Consider the following 21,698-nt stretch of genomic DNA (forward strand, 5'->3'; position numbering starts at 1 on the left):
TCAATCTTATCTAACTCCTCGACTGGCTCACAGACCTGTTCACAGCTTAAGAGTTGATGCTAATGAAAATAAAATAACACTAAGCTAACTTCATCTCTCCATAATTAACTTCATAAACATAGCCATAAACCGAGGATCTCCAAACTTGGCAACTTTAGGACTTGTGGACTTCAACTCCCAGAATTCTTCAGCTGGTGTTTTATTTGAACTAAATAATGGACAAGATTGCTCTTTTAGTTCAAATAAACATTGTCTGGATTTTTTTTTTTTTTATAAAAAAACTCATTACCGAGCAAAATAATCTAGTAATATTCACTGCCCAGAACGTTGAGAGAGAGATGGGCAGTTAAGAAGTAAGAAAAAAAATAAGATTTATTTATTTATTTTTATATTTTTAGTCAAAGGTTGGACATTATGGATGTTTTAATTGGATACTGAGCAGGGAGTTGGACTTCACAGCTTTTAATATAACTTGTGATGACAACTTTAAACTGGAGACTGGAGCTTAAGACCTCAAAGAGATTGAGTAATGCGAGTATATTCATTCCTTTGGAGATCTATGATCAAAATACTTCCAAATAATTCAACCCACTTATTCCATCTTGTGTTAAATGTTTAAAGGGGCGGCGGGGGGGGGGTCTTTTTCCAACATACTATATAAACTGTACGTACAGACAGACAGACATATGAAGGAGCATTGCACATATATCTGCACTCATCATTTTAGACTTTATGTTAACAAAGATAAATAATACATATTATCACTGTTACATATGCAAGAATAAGAGTTTTAGCCAAGCTCTTACTTGATTCATAACAACAACTGATCCTAGTTGTTATTATGAATATTTTCCCTGCAAGAAAAAACCCCCACCATACTATGATAAAATAGCTAAAGAAATGTTAAATCTCAGCTACTGGCTCTGAAACAAACCAGAACTGTATTTCTCGGTGTGTCTGTTTGAGAAAATGGAAAGCTCCCCCAATGCCTCTTCCCATGATAGTGACTATTTCCTAACAGCCTCAAGTGTTTAACATATTGAAACAGTTCATCTTCCTCCAATGAACTTTAATAACTCTGCCAGGTAAGACAATATGCTCCATACTTCTTCATATTGTCTGATCCTCTCAACATATCTATACTGATCTCCTCATCTGGTCAACTTTACAGCTTCGGTGTTTAGAGACCACTGAGCACAGTTATTACCATCATCAATAACCTGTCCCACGTTCTCCTTTTCATTTCTAATGCTTTCCCCCTTTCCCCCTTCAAAATCTAATAATAGCTCTTTGCCATGATCACTGATCAATACAGGTGGGGGGGGACACCTGTTCACTTCACTCAACATGCCCTGCTAAAGGAACATGACAAAGGGACAAATATTGTCCTTATCGGCCCCCCTACGATTGTAAATAAGAAGTGAATCTTGCAACATATCCTTTGGGGTAGGTTTGGCAGAAAACGACAGATAGCTTTCGAGACCCAAAACTAATTTCTCTCTATCCCCTTTGCTTCAGGTATGATCGTTGGAAACATTAATAAACACAAAGATGTGTTGGCTTTTGCAACAGAAGGCTGCAGTAGCAAAGACCCAGTCCTGAGAAATGGAGACAGTCATGAAAACCGAGGGAATCTCATATTGATTCCAAAGCTTCAGGGAAACCTAAATAATGGATTGCATTTAAACACAAAAATAGAATTTTTACTGCATTCAGGTATCCATGTTCTATATAGTTTCCCATTCACAGAATCTACCTCAGTCCTCCATCCATGTTATATCCACGGATACAACTGCCTGTAGTGTACAAGCCCAAGTCTTGTTATCTGTAGGCTGTTTTAGTAAATTTAGATGGAAACAATTTTGGATCACTGGAAAAGGGGACAGGGATTTGACTTCCAAGTATGATGGAATTTTCTGAGAATTTGGGTTGGAGTTCCAATTTCACCAACACGAATGGTCAGATTTCTTAATTGGGAACCTTGATATAGGACAATATGTAAGTATTTGTGTCAAGATGCCAAGAATGAGAACATAAGACACATGTGGTCAAGCCTTAGCTCATGGGATAACTGTTGTTCATACTTGAACAACAGTTATCCACCATTGGATACCACTACATTCAGGAGCTTAACTACTTTTCCTTACTATGAGATTGATCAGTCAAGTAGGTTGTGGGGAAAGTACTGCTGTTTCATAACAGAACAGAACAGGGATCTTGTGGAATTACAGGAAGGAATAATGTAACACAGAAATGGGCAGCTATGGCAACTTTACCACCTACGGACTTCAACTCCCAGAATTCCTGAGCCAGCCATGTGAATTCTGGGAATTGAAGTCCACAGATCCACAGTTACCATAGTTGCCCATCCCTAATTTAACCAATACTTCTTTCTCCCATCCTGATACTGCTGAAATTGCTGGATTTGAGAAGTATTTTCCTCAGAAATCTTATCAGAAATGATTGCACTTTTGTGAATCCACAAAATTCTGCATTGATAGCAAGGTACAAATTTTCTTTCTGGGGTAAAAGTTAGGATCAAGCTGGTGGGTTCAGTTTTTAAAGACCTTTTCTCTCTTTGTTGGGCCAAAAAGGGATTTCTCTGCAGAGAGAGTACCTTTTACAGGTAGTCCTTGATTTACAACAGTTCACTTAGTGACCATTCAAAGTTACAATGGCACTGAAAAAAGTGACTTATAACCATTTTTCACACTTATGACCATTGCAGCATCCCATGGTCATGTGATGAAAATTTGGATGCTTGGCAACTGGTTCATATTTATGATGGCAGCAGTGTCGCAGGATCATCTGATCAACATTTGCAATCTTCTGACAAGCAAAGTCAACAGGGAAGCCAAATTCACTTAACAATTGTGTTGCTAACTTAACAACTGCAATAGTTCACTTAACAACCGTGGCAAGAAAAATTGTAAAATTTGGGCAAAACTCACTGAACTATCTTACTTAGCAGCAGAAATTGGAGAGTGTTCTGCCCCAGCTCCAGATTTCCAAGGATATTGACAAACACCAATGGTCCTTATCAAATTTATTAAGTAGCAAGAATAAACCAAAGTCCGGCAAAGGTTGGCAACCAGCCCAGAAAACAAAATACTATAAGACTTTTCCAAAAATGCTCTGATGATAATTACAAGTTGTTTCCAGCAAGAAACTTACTAACTGCATGTGACTTAAATAGGCTAAGAGAGTGGCCAATTATCCTCAAGCCTTACTCTCGAGGAGACCTCCTCCTCCTGAGTAGCCACTCCTGCCTTTTGGCAGCCCTGCATGCCCGAGCATTGAGAAGAGGCTCCTCCACTTCGCTCTCTCCACTTGAAGGAGCCTCTGGAGGTTCTGAAGGCCCCGGCTGAGTCTCTGCCTCTGGCACCACATCCTCTTCAGCCTCCTCGCTGTCCGACGCGAGCGCAGGCTGCTGGTACGACACCACACCAGCCTCCTCGTCATCGGGATCAGCCATGATCCACACAGGCTGGTGGCAGGCCACAACAGAGAGCCACTTCAAAGATCTGTGGAAGGTACATGTAATCAATGCAATTGCATGCTGTGATCAGAGCTCAAGAGGACATACATTTCTGGTATAAAAGTGCATTGTAATATATGATTTATTCTTTTTCTTTATGCTCAGTCAGGCGGCACATCAGCTGCAGTTAATATTTGTTTTTCATGCCTCTTATAGCTCCCCTCCCTGAAATACAGGTAAGTATATACCCCCCACCCACCCATTAGGGGAAAAGATGGGTAAGTTTTCCAGGTGGAACCAGCCAGGAAAGAACCCTATACACACTATAGTTCCTGGTTCTGCATGTCTGTAATCTGGCACTTCGAAGCAGAACCGTTTAAAAATGGCATTTCCCTAAAAGGCAATTGTATTTCCTTGGAGAAAATAAGCACAACAATTCAAGACATAGAGGGCCAAGCTAAAACTTCAACAGACTCATCAGGTAGCAGAAATGATAAATACTCATTTATGCTGCAGCAATAGGAATATGGGCCGTCTTCTGCAAACAACTTTTCTCTTGCGCAACTTGTCAAACCTGGTCTATTAATTAAGCTCATTAAAGAGAATATTGGCAAGATGCATGCATTTAAAAGATCCATGGGCTAGGAAGTCCAGTCCATCATTCCTAGTGAAATGGATGGAAGTTGATTGCCCTGTATAATTTATCAGCAAAAAGCACCTCTCAGCATGGAGGTGAAAAACATGACGTCAGCCACATGATCCAGTTTCTTTTTGTTAGGATTTCATTTATTTAGAATGTCGTTTATCCCATTATTAGTTAAAAGCAGGTTTAATATTCTTTGATTCCTCCTTACCTTGATGTTTTGATGATAGTGTTTACTAAATTCTTACGTATCTGGGATTAGTTTCTTATACTGGGAATCCTTGAGAATATATTCATCTTCTCCACATTTAGCTCCTGGGTTCTTCATTGTCTCTGACCATTCTCGCCTTTGAAGCTCATCCTTGTTAGCATTGAGGCAAATCTGAAGTTGTCTATGGAGAATCTCAATCATCCAGATCATGGTTGTCCCAAAGGTGCTTTTTCAAAATGAAACCTTTTTCGAACGTTTTGCAAAATGTTTCATTTCTCATCCAAGAAGCTACTTCTGTTCTGCAGAACTGAAAAAGCTTCATGCATGAGAAGCGAAACCTATTCAAAGAAAAAAACCAAGAAAGTCCAGTTGTCTTTTGAGAAAAGCACATTTAGGACAAATCTGAAGTTCTTCCCTTGTTTTTCCTCCCAGCTTCACAATAAGGAGAGGTCAGGTAAATAACAGAATAACAGAACAGACTTTGGAGGTCTTCTAGTCCAAGCAGGAAGCCCTATACCATTACAGACAAATGGTTGTCCAGTCTCTTCTTAAAAGCCTCTAGTGATGGAGCAGCCACAACTTCTGAAGGAAGCCGTTCCACTGGTTAATCGTTCTCACTTAAATAATTAATATTTAAAAGGAAATAACAGTGAGTATTCTTATATTCAGTTTTCCCTGATCTCATCGCTAACTTTTAGTATTTTATGTGCCCTATGTAAATGTAACAGAGACAACTGCAGCATCCAGTGAGTTTGTCCAAATGAGAAAAGCGGTATGGAGCTATTGTGATGCAAGCTCTGGCCTATGTGCAACATCACAATGCGCATACAAAAGGGACTAAACTTGTGTTATGTTGGTACAGTGCTGCTTTCATCATTTGGTGCACACACAGAGAGATGCCTCCAGGTATTTTCTCTCTCAGGACTCAATTCTACATATGTGATGAAGTGAAGGCCAGAAGCTGCTTGCCCATAAAGGTAGGCCAGTTTAGGAAACAGATATTGATTAGGACTACTAGAATTCTTATTGTAGGATATAATAAGAGAAACTTGAAATTCTGCCAAAATTTCCTTCTATCCTGTCCTATACCTACAGAATCAAGGCAGGTATGGTTCTTGCATACCTTCACCAACTTTTTTATTTATTTATTTATTTAAAAATTTGATTTATATGCCGCCCTTCTCCGGAGACTCAGGGCGGCTTACAATGCGTTAAGCAATAGCCTTCATACTTTTGTATATTTATACAAAGTCAGCTTATTGCCCCCATAAACTGGGTCCTCAATTTACCTATCTTAGAAAGGATGGAAGGCTGAGTCAACCTGGAGCCTGGGGAGATTTGATCTTACTTTAATTGCAGACAGCTGGTGTTAAATTACAGAGCTCTGTGTGTTGAGCTATCCAGGCTCTGGATAGCTCAACAGAGCTAAACAACTTTATTGCTGTTTTCCTCTATAGAACTGGAATTATATTAATATTCAACTAAATGAGAGTTGAACTCTCTCAGATCATAAAACAAAACATTATTAAAGTTGGGAGGGACCTTGAAGGTGTTCTAGTCCAACCTACTGGTCAAACAGAGACCCTACACCATGCCAAACAAATGGATGTCCAGTCTCTTTTTAAAAGCTTCCACTGATGGAGCACCCACAACTTCTGAAGGCAAGCTGTTCCACTGGTTGATTGTTCTGACTGTCAGTAAATTTCTCCTTAGTTCTAGGTTTCTTCTCTCCTTGATTAGTTTCCATCCATTGCTTCTTGTTTTGTCTTCTGGTGCTTTGGAAAATAAGTTGACCCCCTCTTCTTTGTGGCAACCCTTCATATATTGGAACACTGCTATCATGTGTCCTTCTGTGCCCTAGTCCTTATTTTCATTAGAGTAGACATACCCAATTCCTGCAACTGTTCTTCATATGTTTTAGCCTCCAGACCCAACAACTTTGTTGTTCTTCTCTGCACTCTTTCCAGAGTCTTGATATCTTTTTTATTTTGTGGTGACCAAACCTGGATGCAGTATTCCAAATGTGGTTTTACCAAGGCCTTATAAAGCAATACTAATACTTCATGTGATTTTGATTCTATCTCTCTGTTAATGCAGCCTAGGATTGCTTTGGCTTTTTTGGCAGCTGCAGCACAGCTGCTGTCTCATATTTAAGTAATTGTCCACTAGGACTCCAAGATTCCTCTTGCAGTTAGTGCTATTGAGCCAGGGTTCACCTACTCTGTACCAGATTAGCATTTTTTATTTTATTTTTTTGCTTTTAAAAGAAAAAAAAAAGCCTCTGACGATCAGGCAACTCAGCTGGATCATCAGGGCCTTTTAAAAGCATTTGTTTACAACCTCTTCAAATGCTTTTAAAAGTAAAAAAGAGCCTCTGATGATCGCGCGGCTCAGCTGGGCATGTGGAGGGGGCAGGGATTTTTGCTACCGGTTCTCCGAACCACCCGCTGCCATCGCTATCGGATCGGACAATCCGGTCCAAACTGGTAGCATTTCACCCCTGGACTACATGTTAACTGCAGTTTGTCAGCCAGTTACAAAACCAGGGTCAAAATTTTCTTTCATTGCTTTTTTTTTCAACATATCAAAAGAGAATGTCAGATATTCCTTACTTTATTAATTTTAATTAATTTATACAGTTAAGTAACATGGTGAAAGTGAAGCTCTCAAACCTCTCCATTAAGACATGGAACTCTGACTGTTCAGCTATTCAAAATCGGAGTCTGAATTACATCTTTTTATCTATATCCGTGAGGCAGAATTAAGTATTGTTTAATGGTCTCTTCATATTTAATGGCTACACCGCAGGTAGGAACCGCATCATGCTGAGATCACTGTGTTGGCTAAACCAGTCCTATGCAAGTAGCTCAGAATTTCATACATTTTTAAAAGAAAGTCCACACATTTCATCATCAATAGGATAGCCAAACTGTATTAAGAAAGAAAGAAAGAAAAAGGAAGGAAGGAAGGAAGGAAGGAAGGAAGGAAGGAAGGAAGGAAGGAAGGAGAAAGAAAGAGAAAAAAAGGGGAAGGAAAGAAGAAAGGAAGGAAGGAAGGAAAGAAGAAAGGAAGGAAGGAAGGAAGGAAAGAGAGAAAGAGAAAAAAGAAAGAGAAAAAAAGAAAGAGGAAGGAAGGAAGGAAGGAAGGAAGGAAGGAAGGAAGGAAGGAAGGAAGGAAGGAAGGAAGGAAGATTTTGCTTAACCAACAAGTCCCAATTGTGCTTGCCAAATGAGTACTACTTGTACTTATGAGTGCTACTTGTATTTATTTATTCAGTGCTGTTATTGTATAAAGTCCTGTACAAAATGAAGCAATTCTCCACTGAGGGATTCTGGATCAAGAACAATCTATTTTACAAAGTGAAGGTTATCTGGGAAACCCTTGAGGACCAGAGATGGTTTTGAGTCACTGGCCCAGAGTGCCAAAACATATGGAACACCAACTCTGCCTCTCCTTCTGAATCAGTCAAAAAACCTCAACTGCAGGAGATGGTGCCATTGGTCAATGTGGCCTAAGGGCATCATTTGTCAAGTGAGCAGGCATAGGTGAAGGCCAAAGGTAGAAATGCCTCTAAATGACAATAGAGTACTAGTCAAATGAGGTGAGAAATACTCATGGTATGTTTTGCAATGGCATTAAATCAGGAGAAGCACTAGCCTAAAGCATAATGGGGTGAGAGGGAAGCATGGGGTCCTACTCAGGTTTCCATGATGTGAAAGTGATGACACACATGCCACAACACCAAAGTGTGATTTGAACAATTACATCACACTATCTCCTAGCCCCAGTCCCCCAGGTGCCTATGGGGCACAGGGCTTTGTTAAGCAACAGGTTAAGTCCCTATATGAGTAAGCAACCACTACACTTACAATGGAATGGGACAATTTACCGCAGCCAACTTGCTGCACCCAACTCGCCAAGAGACAACTCACCATGGCCAACTCACCACAGGCCAACTCGCTGCAGAACAATTCAACAATTCAATTTAATTATTCAATTTTTTTTTTTAAAAAATAAATTTTTAAAATGTTAAAATTTTAAATTATTTAAAGTAATTAAAAATTATTTTAATTTTTGCATTCACATTTTATTTTGTCCTTCCTTTGGCATACTTTTGATTAATGATTCTATTAGGCTATTTCTTTGATATTAGTGTAACTCTTGTCCCGTGGCTATAGAGTTGGCTATGGTGAGTTGGCCATGGCAAGTTGTCATAGACCCCACTTACAAGGCATTGCTTTCTGCTTTTGATTGGTGGCAGAAATCCATTTCATTTTCATTAATAGGGAAGTTACAATCCATTCATAACATGGCTTGATGAAGAAACATTTAAATCTCACAATCTTCAAAGCAATTCTTATTTAACTTTTTGTTTTTTAAATGACAGCAAATCTGAGTTTTAAACTGTGGCTACCGAAGTGCATGTTTTATCTCTGTTCCCACCAAGAAGCACAAAATGTTTGCAGTGATAATTTCCAACACATCATGAAATAGGACAAATCCTTCTTTTCTAATATTTTTTTTTTAAAATGCAAGTAATAAATCCCCCACCCCACCCCATGGTTTCCTTTCCATCTTATTTTCATATGTGATATCTCCAAGGAAATACTTAGTATGCTAAGGTACTTTCTGTGCTGACACATACTGAAAAAATATTCAAGTGCCATCTAGAATAAAGCTTTGCCCATTAAAATCTAAATGGAGCAGATGATATTTTTGAGAACTAATTCCAAAGGCTCCGTTAAGTGTGATTCCAAAAATAAATTAGAGTTACCCAGAACTTGTCATGATACCACGGATGTATCTTCATTTCCCTTTACTCCATTATATAAAGCATACAAAATCAGCTAAATAAAATGATGAACCTTAATCACACAATTTAAGCTAATGAAAAGAGTTTGATTTACCAAGAGTGTCGGAAACTCTGCAGAATATTGCTGCGTGGGGCAGATGCCAACAGTTTCCCCTCTACTCTTGCAACAAATGGAGTTTGCTTTGCTTTGCTATCTTCTATAAAGGAAGCAAACGAAGCAGGGGGAAAAAGGGGCGGGATACCCATTGCTACCACCTCAAAACTTCTAAGAGTAAAAGAAGGTGTTCAAGGACCAGTGATGATGATGTTTGCTACTCGCTAGTGCCACCACATGGAGCGTTCTTTGAAAATATATCCCCCTCCCCTTTCCTAGAACTCCTGGAAGTGACTGTAAATGATACATTGCATCCCATACTTCAATAAGACAGCGAGGAGAAGATATCTAATCTTCTCTACTGTGTACGGTTCAAAATACTTCCTCATGAAAAATGGAAAGCTCCCCTTTCTGAGAACATGATTGTGCCATAGCAAAAGCGGAGCAGTCAAACGGCTTTATACCACCAATAAAATAAAGAGACATTTTACCGGAGAGGTTAGGATGCATTACACGTTTTCTGTTTGCATTAGTTTATAAGAAACAGATGGTAAGTTTTTCTTTGGTAAGACAGGGAAAAAAAGGAGTTATAAATGAATTAAACTGACTCCCCCCCCACCTCTCCTGCTTGATCGGCTACTTGCTTCAGTCCTGCAAAATTGCATGTCAGAAAAGAAAAGATACTGAAATATAAAGTGATAACTAGGAGAACAAACTGTCCCGATGTGTGTGGGTGCTATAAACTATGTTTATAAAGAGGATTTGCTCTGGAACAGAGATGCCAACATGTGGCTTGCATACCGTGAATGCTGCCAGATATAAATGGATAAATTTATCCAAAACTATCTTGCTGACGTGGAAGGTGGAGTTGGGAAGAGGAGAAAGAAGAGACTTCTAAGCGAATTCTGTCCTGAAGATTAGTCTCTGATACTGAATTTAGTTATCAAAATTCAGTGCAAGTTGGAGGGGTGTGTGTGTGTCTACCCAATGAGTTTTTAAAAGAAATCGGACACATGTGCAAAAATCCTAATCGGCATGAGCCTTCATCCCAGGATTCTTCACATCACGTTTCTCATCTACAATATTAAACATTATTTCTCTTGCAAAGCTCTTCAGAAAGATCCATGGCTGGTCTTCAGGGTTTGGAGGTTGAGACCAAGGGTTTATGCATAGCATTTGGGTGTGCAGACTGAGTCGCCCAGACTTGGCGTGTCAGAATGCTGTCCCACAGATGGCTCCGCTGAACTCATCCTTTAATGATCTCGGTTACCTAACTCCAATGTTATTCCTATGCCTTTCCTAAGTGGGGTAATGAATCCAGTAAATAAACTGTTCTATCACCCCATTCAGTATAGACATTAATTTTAGAACCAAACATTAATCAATTTAAATTTATGCACTGATGCAGACACAATCAATTTGAACTTCTTATGACAATTAACAAAGCTTTTGTTACATCCCTAAAACACACTGACCCATCAATTACAGTTTGCATCAAACTAATGCTAATGGTGGTTCTCCCTTTCTCGGACTGTCAGCAGCCCCTACCTGATTGGTCAATTTCAGTGCAGAAAGATCAATTAATATAAATTATACATGCACGGAAAGATGGGTTAATATCATAAGTTCATTTAATTAATTGGGTTTGATTAAATGAGGTTCTTTCATTAGCCCTCTTAACCATATATACATCATAATCCTTTTACAAGCTCAGCTGCCCAGACACAGACCTGACATTAGGAGCATATTCAAATTACCAGCCGCAGCCATGCAAACCTCCCTGCATAATTAACAACTAAACGAGCTGCAGTCACTTAAGCTGAAAAGAAAACTGTTCACATCAACCTCTCTGATACTGTTTAAATTGAAGATGTCATGGGTAAAACAAAGGTGAACAGACAATGGTAATTAAAAATTAAAAAGGACAAGGGGGATTTGCTACTAATGGAAGCAAAGTGAAAAGAGGGCGAAGGGCCTGTTTCTTTAAAAAAAAAATAATACAGAGAAGCAGAAGTAGAAAATATTTATGCTGGTGTTAGGTGATTCAGATCCTGGTTTTTCCAATGCAATCTAGTCCACCTAATGTTTGTTTGCTATTCAGAGGGAGAAATCACTTATCGTCCTGAATGCAAATCTAGTTGGAAGAAATGCATGTGTGAACAGACACCATTGGTCTTGGGCAGTGGTGGGATTCAAATAATTTAACAACTGGTTCTCTGCTCTAATGATTTCTTCCAACAACCAAATCACCAAACTTCTCAGAAAGTTAACAACTGGTTCTCCCAAAGGGGTGCGAACTGGCTGAATCCCACCACTGGCCTTGGGGGAGATGGGGGGAGCAACAGACTTAAGAGCAGCCAAAGTCTTCCTTTGCTGCTCCGTAAAAGGATGTTTCACTCAAACTTCAGTTAAGAAAGAATCTCAGCCCTCCTCTAATTCCTGTAACGGTACCAAAATCAGGATTCCTTTTGGTCTCTTGAACTTTGATGCTGACTTTTTCTTCCATTCTGCATTCCAGTGGATGCTATTCAGATACTATTCAACTACAGGTATATCTTCCATTACCTCCAGAAAGTCTGATCAATCTTCAGGAATTTGGTCATGAGCAACTTAGAGGGCCTTTGTCATGCCAAAATAACAGAAATGGGGACAGGTTTCTATCAATTCAACAACGACTGATACTATGAAGATACTATGAAGATATCATAAGTTAATAATGGGGAAATGGCCTATGGGCAGGCAATATCTGAAATATTTATCTGTTCAAATAGTACTCAGACCTATAAAAAGGCAAAGGTAAATGTTCCCCTCGCACATACGTGCCAGTCTTTCCCAACTCATCTCCGTTTCTAAGCCGAAGAGCCAGCACTGTCTGATGACAATTCCGAGGTCATGTGGCTGGCATAACTAAACACCAAAGGCGCACTTCCCACCAAGGTGCTTTCGGACTGCTAGGTTGGCAGAAGCTGAGGCAAGTAACGGGAGCTCACTCCGTTATGCAGCGCTAGGGATTTGAACCACCGAACTGCTGACCTTTCTGATCGACAAGCTCAGCATCTTAGCTACTGAGCCAACGTGTCCCCTTACTCTACCTCATCTTAAATTTCCCATTGTGAAATCTATTTTTAATATGTCAGACTTCCACAAAGAGGTCTTTTCTATATTATTCATTGATCCAGGATATCATCGCTAAATGCACCCTTCTATCTCTTCCTCTCTCATCATACAGTGTTTGGTTTACTTTTTACAAAGGTATTCTGAACAAACCTGCTATTTTTCAGGCCCAACATGTGCCAGGAGATGTTTTCTGAAAAAAAAGTTACCTTTTCTCTCTATTTCCCCCATCCTCTTCTCTGAAAAAGGGTGTCAGTTTGCAAGTGATGTGGGGAAATGTAGTCCTGATTCCCAGAAGGGAGGGAGTGTATTCCAGAGTAATAAGGGAGAGTGAAGTTTAGATTGGGAGGAAGAGTGTTAAGTCAACTCCTCCCTTAGAAGTTCTTAGAGCATATTTTTAATGAAGCAAGTAGTTTGCTTTAGTTTGGTGATATTCTGTTTATAGGTGAGGAACAATAAAGGAAATTGTTTAGAAGTAACTTTGAATTTTTTTTCTTGGTTTACAGTGGGGGAGGCAGGGGTGGGATTCAGCCTATTCAGTCCAGTTCGGGTGAGCCGGTTACTCCGGCAATCAGCTGAGAGTGAACCAGTTCACTCTGACCATCAGCTGGGCCTGCCCACCTGCCCTCGCGCTATACCCACGTTTATTTCATTTGTTTGAAGCCCAGCTGATTGGCAGAGCAGAGTGGATTGCTGCACCTCAGCTATTTTTAGTGCTTTTAACTGCTTGTAATGGTGTTTTCTAACAGACGGCACATGCTCAGTGAACCGGTTGTTACACCGGTTGAATCCCACCACTGGGGGGAGGGATATGATATTATCCAACTCCAGTCTATAACACAGTCCTTTCAGCAGTTCCAAGAAAGCTCCACACCCATTGGCACTACTCAGGTGACCCTGAGGACACAGATAAACCTCCAAGTGGCCTCAATGACCCTCTAAAAGGATGCAAATGACCAGCTGTCTGCAAGGAATATAAATCCTTCCATTCCTCACTATCCAGTCAGAGCTGAAGAAGTTTCTTGGATGAGAAGTTAAAAGCCTTCAAAGAAACAAGAACATCCAGTTGCCACTTGAAAAAGCACCTTTGGGTTTTTATTATCATGATCTTAGGAAATTGAAGTTGACCCTATAATTTCAAAGTTAAAATTCTGGGGAGAAAATTTTTTTTTTTATTTCAGGCAAATATAGTACTGTTTTCCATTGAGGAGTTCTAAAGCAAGTTTAAGATCATTTGCAGAGTATCAGTCCACCAATGAAATAGTTTATCATCTGGGATGGACTAGGTCCCTCCTCCCCAGGAAAGCCACATAAATCTATTTATTCATTCAGGTCTTTGTGGCTTTTGTGTTTTGTTTTGTTGTGTGCTGGTATCGGATTTTGTATCTCAGAAATAATACCTGATTTTAAAATCCATGTGGGTATTTCCCCTGCTGGTTTTATGAATAATTAGTGTTTTTAATGTGATGTTGTTATTGTGGACGTTTATTTATTGTGCGTGATTTAATTTTTGGAAAGCATCTTGGGAGGCCCCTTTGCCCTAAATGGATGTTTTAATACATATTCCAGAAAATACGCATGAGTTCAATAAAATAAAATTGCAAAGATCACAGCCGGAATCATAAATACTATCACCCCCTAAGTGTTATAAAACAGCATAACAAAACAATCAAACAGCATTCTGGGTGCCTTTTCTCCAGTTCTAACTTTTTCCAAAATTATAGGTTTCTGCTTGAATTGCTACTTTTCCCCCTTATGATAATTGAAAGAATAATAATTGTTATATCATAACACACAATATAGTCCCCAGAAAGGATTTTTCCATACAGAGGGAAAGAGAGGAACAGCTGGAAAGGAAATATCGCATTTGTGATTGCCTATGATTTACCTGTGTGTGTGCCTCTCTGCCAGGTGCACACAGTCCTTTATCTTTTATGACCTTTTATTACTACCTTCTGTAAGAGCATAAGAAAAGAATGCATGTACTTGGCATACTTGGATACCAAGTAGCAACCTTAGAATGTAAAAACAAACAAATGAGAAGATGTCGAAAGAATTATCTTTGGGGCATTGGAATTGAGCAACAGGAAGGACACTCATGAATATTAATTCAGGTACTTAAAAAGAGCTGCCTTGGTGGTTTTTTTAATGTCTCTATGGCCCTCTTCTTGCAAGAGAATGAAATTACGAGCAAAAATGTGTATAACATTTAAAAATTAGCTGTTAAAGCGTGAAGGGAAAAGGGGTTTGCCCAGGGGTGAAATGCTCCCGGTTTGGACCAGATCACCCAATCCGGTAGCGATGGTGGCGGGTGGTTCGGAGAACCAGTAGCAAAAATCCCTGCCCCACCCCCATGCCCAGCTGAGGCTTTTTTTTTTTTTTTTACTTTTAAAAGCATTTTTTTCTAAAACCTCTTTGGCCTAAGAGGTTGTAAAATAAATGCTTTTAAAAGGCTCTGACGATCCCAGCTGAGTTGCCTGATCGTCAGAGGCTTTTCTTTTAAAAAAAGCATTGCTTTTAAAAGTAAAAAAAAAGATTGCACGCCACATCTGATCACCGCCCCCTCGCGTGCTGTTCTACTTACCTCATGCCTCCTTTTGGCGTGCACTGCACACATGCACCTCACATTTGGTGCATGGTGCACACTGCACATGTGCAGCCAGCAAACAGGTAGTAAACCTGTTCAGATTTCACCACTGGGTTTGCCTAACAGCCACAACCAAGCAACTACAGGTACCATGTTTTCCCGAAAATACAACCCACTCTGAAAGTAAGTTCTAGCTTGATTTTTATAGTGCATCCAATATAAGCCCTACCCCCCCAAAATAAGTCCTAATTAAGACTCGCCCACTCTAGAGTGCACAGGTAAAAATTAAGCTAGGACGGGGTTGGGAGTTGGAGCTGTTTACCTTTGGACAGTTGCAGGCAGGCCTCGCACATCCTGACACCTGCCTTGCCAGCCCATTTCTTCTGCAGCCGACAAGGCCAGCCAGGCTTTCCTAAAGGCCTCTAAAGCTGATAACAGAGCTCTGGATCGATCCAGAGTTCTGTTATTGGCTGCAGAGGCTTTCAGGAAATCCTGGCCTGCCTTGCTGGCTGCAGAAGTTTATAGAGGCCTCTGACAGTGAAAAGAAGACTGGGTGTGACACACACAAGTGAGGTGAGTCGACATCCCTCCCCGAAAATAAGACCTGGTGCCTTTTTTGGTGGCAAAAAATATAAGACAGGGTCTTAGTTTGGGGAAAACCTGGTGGTCCTCAATTTAGTGAATCACTTTTTTCAATGCTACTGTAACTTCGGTCACTAAACAAACTATTGTGTTTGTTTAGTGACCAAAGTTACAGTAGCATTGAAAAAAGTGATTTATGGCCATTTTTCACACTTACAATAGTTGCAGCATACCCCTAGTCACAAGATCAAAATTTGGACACTTGGCAACAGACTCATATTTATGACAGTTGCAATGTCCCGGGGTCACAGGATCCCTATTTGTAAACTTCTGATAGGCAAAGTCAATGGGGAAGCCAGATTTACTTAACAACCGTATTACTTACTTAACAACTGCAGTGATTCAGTTAACAAATGTGCAAAAAAAGTTGTAAAATGGAGCAAAACTCACCTAACAAATGTCTCACTTAGAAACATACATTTTGGGGTCAATTATGATCTTAAGTTGAGGACTACCTGTAGTTCATTCATAAGGCTGGGATGGATGGAATCCAGAAGCTTCATGCAGGCTGACTTAGTTCAAGTGTTCAGAAGAACATCTTTCAGCCCCCTGTTGATAGCAGTAGCAATACCACTTAGCCTTATATACCACTTTACATTCCTTTCCAGCCCCCTCTAAGCAGTTTACAGAGTCAGCATATTGGCCCCCAACAATCTGGATCCTCGTTTTACTGACCTCGGAAGGATGGAAGACTGAGTCAACCTTGAGCCGGTGAGAATTGAACTGTAGAACTGCAGGCAACCAGCAGTCAGCAGAAGTAGCCTGCAGTACTGCATTCTAACCACTGTGCCACCATGCTATTCCTATTAGAGAAAAAGTACGTTGGTCCCAGCAGAATTCAAATCCTCTTGCAGGAAATGAGCCAGAAGATGGCATAGGACAACTGATACGCAACAATTGCTGATCGTCTGATGATCCTATTTGCATATTTTGAAACATGTACTGAAGCAATGTGAGTAGGAAAAGTCATTATCAAAAGTCAAACAGATCTCTGTTAGCCATAATCGCAGCTGAATAGATGGAAAGAGCTATCGTAATTTCAGATGAAATGTGAAGGAACTTTATGTAATATAAAATATAAGAGCCTGAGGACAGTATTAGTGTCTCTCTACCAACTGCTCCACAATATTGGTTCTTAAGCTTTGAGAGCAAATGTCCATCAATGTGTTCCAAAGAAAGCAAAATTTCTGTATGCCCAGTATTTCTGAATTGCACAAGCATATAAATATTGCAGGGGAATATTAGAGTTTGAGATACATATGACACATGATCCTATTTCACATGTGAAAACAAGAACACACTTTTTAAATATGTTTCTCTTTATATGCATATTTTTAAATGTGTGTTTCCAAAGGTTTCTATTGCAGGTAGTTTTCCTTTAAAGACACCTTTTCATAAATAATAGTTTTAGGATAGTTGACAAGAACAAAAAAGAGTAAGCTTTGATCTTAATGATTTATGAACATACAAAATGATGTGTGGATTATATACATACAAAACTCAGAAAATTAAGTTTTTCCTGAGTTGCAGGACACATTGTTGGTATATTTAGTCTACTGCTTATAGTAATAATATTTGCGCTGGTATATTGCATATTGCATTGTTATTTTGTTTATAACAATTCAGACTAAAGCTCTAGAGACCCCTTATCAATAAAATAAATATATAATCTCTCAATTGCTCAAATACTTTTTGAGGAACCCTTTCTTCTTAGAAAGTAGATTTACTAATTTATCAACTAAATGATTCAAAACTTACATATAGAATTCTATCTTTTGGTTTGTAAGGTTTGAGATATTATATTTTATCCTTAAAAAGGCTCTCTACAGTTTTCAGTTTAAAAACTAATATTGTTCACTCTTTTGTCATTTAACTTGGAAGGTACAGGATTTTAGAAGTTTTATGAAAAAAGGACATTTATTTTAGGATTTCTTTAGATTTAACCCTTTTAATTTTTTTTAAAATAATTGTTATAATATTACTTCTAATAATGTTAAACTATAATTATTGGAAGATGTTTAAACTTTTAATTTGTGTCTTACATTATTTTTATTCTTAGCTGTGCTGAGTACCATTGTTTCATTAAGAGGTCAGGTGAAAAACCAATGGGTGGGTGGATGGATAGATAGATGATAGCAAGAAAGAATAGAATAGAATAGAATAGAATAGAATAGAATAGAATAGAATAGAATAGAATGGAATGGAATGGAAGGGAAGGGAAGGGAAGGGAAGGGAAGGGAAGGGAAGGGAAGAGAAGAGAAGAGAAGAGAAGAGAAGAGAAGAGAAGAGAAGAGAAGAGAAGAGAAGAGAAGAGAAGAGAAGAGAAGAGAAGAGAAGAAGAGAAGAGTTGGAGGAGACCTTGGAGGTCTTGTAGTCCAACCCCTTGCTTAAGCAGGAAACCCTACACCATTTCAGACAAATGGTTATCCAATCTCTTCTTAAAAACTTCCAGTGTTGAAGCATTTACAACTTCTGGAGGCAAGTTGTTCCACTGATTAATTCTTCTAACTGTAAAGAAATTCTTCCTTAGTTCTAAGTTACTTCTCTCCTTGATTAGTTTCCACCCATTGCTTCTTGTCCCAGGTAGGTAGGTAGGTAGGGAGGTAGGGAGGTAAGTAGATAGATAGATAGATAGATAGATAGATAGATAGATAGATAGATAGATAGATAGATAATGCAAGTCATTTGTACACGGTTGGTTTAAAGAATAATCTGCAACTATTTTAATATAATTGTATACATATCTATTTATAATTTTAAATATTTATATAAATATTAAATATAAGCATATAGAACAATTTAGACATCACAAAACTAATAGTTCTAACAGAAAGAAAAAAGCATATCCAAAGAGGGAAAAGAAAATTGTGTTTGCTAGTAACAGAATGGTTGTAAATAAAACAGTCAAATATTATGAGTCAGGGTCTAATTTTAACAAATCAAACAACACATGAACAGATGCTTAATGTATTTAATGATATCCCCTGTCTTGTTACACTGTGTTACTCTGTTTTGAAAGTAAGGCTTTTTGAAATTCATTTACAGGGGCTTAAATAATCTGCTTTCTCTACTAATGCATGCATAATATGCTTAAGTATTGCTAATTCAGCATCAAAAAATAAATTACTCTTGTAAGCCAAACAATTAACCTCTCCTTTGAAAGACAGCTTTCAACAACCATCAGAATGAAAATACTGATGTTGACCTCTTCTGTTGACCTCATCTTTGAAAATCTATAAAAATTTCACCCAGTGAAATTAATATTCAGTCAGGCTGCAACTGATTCAAGTTTCGTGTGCCAAATTTCAGTTAAACATGGGTTATTGGGGATTTATCTCAGATTCCCTCACCCAAGGACATTTTTTAACAGAATAGATTTTAACGGTTTCAATAGGTCAGTTTCGATGTATTTCAGCAACTTTATCATGTGCCTATTGAAGTGTGGGTGATGGTATATTCTTCTTGAAATCAGGCAGTAAGTGACAATGGCAGAACTAAGAGACTTTTGCTAGTAAATGTTGGTTTAGAAACTCTATTTTGCATGACGTTGTTTGCAGAAGTTCTAATATAAAACTGAAAGTTGCTGATCTGAAACTACCTGCAGCAGTTAAATTTATTCAGTCCTCATAATCAAGTCATTCTTCTGTAATGAAGCTCATCATTTGTCATTCATCATTTGACTTAACAAGTGCTGTAATTATAAGAATCAGAAATTCAAAATCAATTGGAGCTTCCTCCTCCTCCTCCTCCTCCTCCTCCTCCTCCTCCTCCTCCTCCTCCTCCTCCTCCTCCTCCTCCTCCTCCTTCTGTCTACATCAAACTTTAAACTGCCAGAATGAAGCCACTTTCTTGGCTTGGTCGTTGGCCAAAAATAAGTCATTATCGGTATATATTTCTGGTAGTAGCTGACATGCCAGCAGATGGGCCAGGCTCTGTGTCTCTCCACACTCTCACAGCATGCTATCCACTAAGAACCTCCTTTTCAGCATATTGGTTTTATGATAAGGTACTCTAACCCTCAACCTATTCAGGGTCCTCCAAATAGTATAAGGGAAGTCAATCCTTCAGCCATATCCTCCTTGCTTGATGGTCTCCTTCCTCCATCTTTTATTTTGATGTTGTTCTTGCATATTGTCAAGAATGTTTGTTCTTGCCATAAAGCTGTTCCTAAGATCTGAGTCGGCCGACTTCAGAGGATGTCAAGGATCATTTTCTTACTGTGTTATCAGCACTATAGAAATATGGTGCTCCACTTATTCTGGGACATCCCATTTCCACTATTTGTTCCCCTCTTCTTTGCCTTCTTTGCCACTTCTACACATGTTCCCCTATTCATTTCCTCTCCTGCCCTGACTTCACTTACCAACATGTGTTACTTCCTCTGAAGTATACCACTGAAGTTAAGGGATGATGGTCCGAAAGCTGAGCTAGATGTCCCCTTTCAGGCATGAATCTAGAAGTTAAACAAGATGCCAAGAAGCAATTCACATTATTGTCCCTTGCAAAGGTAGGATGCTTAGCAGGATGAATATATACATACGCATATGCATAGATTCCTTGTATTGTCAAATCATTCGCTTTCAGCTGAAGTAATCAATTGAATGGTTGCTAGGTTCAGAGGGAGAAGTCAGAGTAAGAACAATTCTATAGGAATAAAAAAATATTGCAGTAAGGAAAGCCTAAATATTTCCACCAGCACTCTGAAATAAGATTCAAGAATATGTATCTTCAATGTAACATCAATTTCCTGAATTTAGAAGACTGACACTCGTTTCAGCTATGAAAACTCTATATTGGCATGTTGGGATTAGTGATCCTTTGGATCCAGCAGTGTATAGAGAGAGAGGCTCAGATTTTTTTTATTTAATTCCATATGTTTGTAAACTGTTTCGCTAGGTACAATGAATTCGTCTCACTAGCTTGTTTACATATGTGTTACATAAACATTCTTTACATTTCAACTGCTTTCCTCAGAATAAGAATATTAAGCCCATTAGAGGTGAGAACACCTATTTAGAAATCAGTCAAATCGTGAGAATTCTTTTTGTTTTCCCTTTGAACCACAGTCTTTATATATATATTTAAAAGAAAACAAACCTGGCATTATTATTTCCAGTCTTAAACGAACTGCAGAATTCACTGCAGTAGGCTGTTCCTTCAAGCTTTGCAAATAATGATCATGCTGCACTTTTGAATGTTAAATCTGCATTGTTGGAGTTCTAACCTATAACAAGACATGGATTCTCATTTTAGTGAAAACCAGTTCCTCTAGATGTGCTGTTTGAAAGTGAATGTTATATTTGTGATTTCTAAAATGAGGACAGTTGTTCTTCTTTCTCTTAAAAGATCCCTAAGGCTGATTCAAGGAATTAATTTGACAAGTAGAAAAAAGATAAGACTCGTTTAATTTTATTTTTGACAAGAGAAACTGAGAATAATTTAGAATACTTCTAAATTTATTTCTTATGTGGGACCAGAGGAGTCTTCAGAATCATTTTAGAACTTCCAAATTCAAGTTTTCATGGGGGGAAAAATGAGAGTTGGGGGAATAACAAGGATACCTCCAAAGTTACATCAAACGCCAAATATCACAATATAATATATTCTACAACCTCTGGATAGCAGATTTTTTTCTCCTGTATTCAAAGTTTGCTTTGATTTTATAATATGATTTTGGGGATGCAAATAGAGAGCAATATTTCCTGACTGCAGATTTTAATAGTGTACATGTATATACAGGGGCACAAACAAATATTTGGGTTGTGGTTGGATAAAGGGAACCGTGATTTCAATCCCACAGTTCAGTTCACTATTTCCAATATACAAGTGACTCAGAACTTTTTTATTGCAAGACACTAGACTTAATCCATTAAAATATAACACAAACATGCTGCTGTTTAAGGGGGCATGGACATGCAAGGATCAAAAACAGCAGAGAAAACCACAATTGCATCACCATTGTTGTAGTGAAAAGAAAGAAGGACTCAATTAATGTTTTGTTCTTTTTTAAAAAAGGCCAAGAATAAGAATGTGTTGATCTTTCCATCATTTCTGCTTTTGCTCTAATTTTTTTCAAAAAAGTTTCATGTGGTGGTTGTTGATGTAATTACACAGAG

The 21,698-nt window shown here is 38.6% G+C and overlaps 2 long non-coding RNA genes across 2 annotated transcripts in view; one reads left to right on the top strand and one right to left on the bottom strand.

The window, feature by feature from the left end:
• Positions 1-3,033: 3,033 nt before the first annotated feature.
• Positions 3,034-9,297, bottom strand: LOC148114874 (uncharacterized). The gene is made up of 2 exons (XR_015733331.1): positions 9,240-9,297; positions 3,034-3,524 (listed from the first exon to the last, which is right to left on the bottom strand). It is a non-coding gene; the product is annotated as an uncharacterized LOC148114874 (long non-coding RNA).
• Positions 5,224-21,698, top strand: part of LOC132709041 (uncharacterized) — a 39,616-nt gene continuing 23,141 nt past the window's right edge. Inside the window, exon 1 of the long non-coding RNA XR_009620106.2 lies at positions 5,224-5,309. This is a non-coding gene — a long non-coding RNA (uncharacterized LOC132709041). The remainder of the gene's footprint in view (positions 5,310-21,698) is intronic.

The sequence above is a fragment of the Pantherophis guttatus genome, chromosome 3 (genome assembly GCF_059756535.1).
Source record: "Pantherophis guttatus breed Tessera chromosome 3, ASM5975653v1, whole genome shotgun sequence".
Classification (NCBI taxonomy): Eukaryota; Metazoa; Chordata; class Lepidosauria; order Squamata; family Colubridae; genus Pantherophis; species Pantherophis guttatus.